The sequence below is a fragment of the Theobroma cacao genome, chromosome 9, assembly GCF_000208745.1.
Source record: "Theobroma cacao cultivar B97-61/B2 chromosome 9, Criollo_cocoa_genome_V2, whole genome shotgun sequence".
Classification (NCBI taxonomy): domain Eukaryota; kingdom Viridiplantae; phylum Streptophyta; class Magnoliopsida; order Malvales; family Malvaceae; genus Theobroma; species Theobroma cacao.
Genome location: NC_030858.1, coordinates 27703089 through 27706944, shown reverse-complemented (window position 1 = coordinate 27706944; position 3856 = coordinate 27703089).

Genomic DNA, 3856 nt, shown 5'->3' with positions numbered 1-3856 from the left:
AACTTAAAAAAATGAACTCCTCAAAGCTGAGGCAACGAAACTTCTAAAAATGAACTCCTCAAAGTTAAGGCAACGAAACTGAAAAATGAACTCCTCAAAATTGAGGTAATGAAACTTTAAAAATAAAACTCCTCAAAGCTGAGGCAACGAGACTTTTAAAATGAACTCCTCAAAACTGAGGACACGAAACTTTTAAAAAAATGAACTCCTCAAAGCTAAGGCAACAAGATTTTTAAAAATGAACTCCTCAAAATTGAGACAATGAAACTTTAAAAATAAAACTCCCCAAAGCTGAGGCAACGAGACTTTTAAAATGAACTCTTCAAAACAAAGGCAACGAGAATTTTAAAAAAATAAACTCCTCAAAGCTGAGGCAATGAAACTTTAAAAATAAACTCCTCAAAATTGAGGCAACGAAACTTTTAAAAATGAACTCTTGAAAACTGAGGTAACGAAACTTTTTTTTTCTTTTTTGAAATGGTGAAAAATAAATCAATTCCTCATCTAAGGTTCTACGACTTTAAAGATGAATTTCTCTATTTTTCAGTTGTTTTAAAACTTTGAACATGGCAATTTAAATACCCTAATCACCTTCATCAGTTTTTTTTTTTATTATTATTATAGCCTTCTCTTTGATCAATGGGGGAGGAACCGATCATGCTTCCGATCTCTCATCTTTCCCAATTCATTGCTCACAACTGTTTTCTTCCTCTATCATATGCATGGTCCAATCATTCTTCACATTTTTACTGTTTTCCATTCTGTTGCTATTTCCCTTTCTTTCTCTTTTTTTCTTAGTCTTTTCTCTTTCCTTTTTTACATTACCAGACTCCATTTTATTCTCGATCAATTATGATCCTTTTTGAAAATACTGCAAACATTTCTTTACTTTATCATGCTCTTTATTAAATATCATTCCAATTTTATAACAAATGCAATGCAATGTAATCATATCTCCTCTCTTGGCAAAATGGAAATGATGACCATGTAGGGAGCAGAAAGGCTATTTTTCATTAGAAAAAAGGGAAGTTTCTACAATCAGGCATAATGACAAGGAACAGGGGAAAACCAATTAATACAAAAGGGATACAGTTCTTTCTTAATGACTGTTCTGATAGATATTGACAGTAATCTCAAAATTTTATCTCGATACAAGCACAATCGTCAGCTCCCTTGTCTTTTGTCTGAACATCTCGGATCATGATTTTCACCCCTTTTGTGTTAAGCCCTTGTAGTACTTGGACCTCCTTCGTGTCTAGACCGCCCTTTCAGGTTTTTGCCCTAAACACATCTCTCAGATTCAAGCTGCCTTTTCAGGTTTTCAACTTGAAAATTTTTTTTTCTTTTTTCTCTTTTTTTTTATATTTTTTAATTCATTTTTTCGTTTTTTTTTACGTAAAATATTTCTTGACAGCATCAAGATTCACTAGGTTAGAAAGCTCCATTCTGTCCATCTCTGCCAAAATTAGTGCTCTTCTTGAAAAAGCTTTCCTCACCATAAATGGTCCTTCCTAATTCGGCGTCCATTTCCTATGAGAATCCTGCTGGTTCGAGAGAATTCTTTTCAATACTAACTCTCCCTCTTAGAATTGACGAGGATGTACCTTCTTGCCATACGCCCTCATCATTCTCTTTTGATATAACTGCCCATGGCAAAGTGCAGTCAACCTTTTTTCTTCTATGAGATTCAATTGCTCATAACGAGCGTTAACCCATTCGGCTTCTTCCAACTGTACTTCTTTAAGGACCCTTAGGGAGGGGAATTCTACTTTAATTAGCAAAACTGCTTCCATCCCGTATACCAAAGAGAACGGCGTAGCTCTCGTGGAAGTTCGGACTGTTGTGCGATAAGCATGCAAAGCAAAGGGTAACTTCTCATGCCAATATTTGTATACATCTGTCATTTTTTCAATTATACTTTTGATGTTCTTGTTGGCTGCTTCTACAGCTCCATTCATCATTGGGGGATAATGTGCTGAATTGTGATGTTTGATCTTGAACTTGGCACAAACCTCTTTCATCATTGAACCATTGAGGTTACTAGCGTTATCTGTGATGATCCTTTCCGGGAAACCATAGCGGCATATTATTTCTTTTTGGATGAACTTACATACCACTTTCTAGGTCACATTGGCATAAGATGCTGCTTCTACCCATTTAGTGAAGTAGTCGATCGCCACCAGGATAAACCGATGCCCATTTGATGCCTTTAGGGTTATTAATCCAATCACATCCATGCCCCACATTGAGAATGGCCATGGTAATGTCAATACATGCAGTGAATTTGTAGGAGTGTGGATTCTATCTGCGTATATCTGACACTTGTGACACTTTCGAGCGAAATCTATACAATTCGTTTCAAACATGAGCCAGTAATACCCTGATCTCACGACCTGTCTTGCCAACATATGCCCACTTGCATGTGCCCCACAAATTCCTTCATGGACTTCCTCAATTATTCTCCGAGCTTCGGCTGAATCCACACATCTCAAAAGCACTTGATCCCTACTTCTCTTGTATAAGATATCCCCATCCAAGAAGAAATTCATTGCCAGCCTTCTAATGGTTTTCTTATCATTTTCTGAGCTTTGCTCCGGATATTGCTGAAACTTGAGATAATGCACAATATCATGGTACCACGGCTTCCCGTACTTCTTCCTCTACACTGGAGCAGTGTGCGGGGCACTCTCGAAGATTAATCATGATGGGTTGAATCTTGACATCGATACCAACTTTGAACATTACTGCCAACGTGGCTAATGCATCAACTATTTGGTTCTCCTCTCGGGGAAAACGGGTGAAGCAAATCTTATCAAAATTTTCAATCCTTTGAAATAAACTTATGATACCGGACTAACTTTGAGTCGCGTGTCTCCCATTCTCCTCGTAACTGATAAATAACTAAAGCAGAATCCCCAAATACTTTCAAAATGTGAATTTTCCTCTCAATTGCTGCTTGAAGTCCCATGACACAAGCTTCATATTCAGCCACATTATTGGTGCAATAGAAATTGAGCTTGGCTATAATGGGATAATGACCTTCTTCTGGTGATACTAACACAACCCCTATGCCATGCCCCAAGTCATTCGAAGCTCCATCGAAAAACATCTTTCAATTCTCTTTCTCCAATTCCTCCTCACTTGTTTGGCATATTGACATCAAGTCCTCATCCGAAAACTCAAACTCCATGGGTTCATAATCCTATTCCACCCTTTCCATCAGAAAATCTGCCATTACACTTCCTTTGATAGCTTTTTGGGACACATATACAATATCATATTCAGACAACAACATTTGTCATCTTGCCACTCTACTTGATAAAGATGGTTTCTTGAAGATGTATTTAATAGGATCCAACTTCGCAATGAGCCAAGTGGTATGATATAGCATGTACTACCTGAGTCGATGCACCGTCCATGCTAAAGCACAACACATTTTTTCCAACGAGGAATACTTGGACTCGTACTCAGTGAACTTTTTACTCAAGTAGTAAACTGCTCTTTCTTTCTTACTAGTTTCATCATGCTGTCCCAACACACATCTCATGGATCCTTCATTTACTGTCAGGTACAAAAGGAGGGGTCTCTCGGTCACAAGTGGTACCAACACTGACGGACTCAACAGATAATCTTTAACCTTGTCAAAAGTAACTTGGCACTCCTCTTTCCATGCCCCAAGATTGTGTTTGCGAAGGAGCTTGAAGATTGGGTCACATTTGAGTGTGAGTTGTGATATGAACCGGGCTATATAATTCAACCTTTCCAAAAATCCTCTAACTTCTTTCTGCGTTTTGGGAGGAGACAAATCACGGATTGCTTGAACCTTATCCGGGTCAACTTCTATTCCTCTTTCATT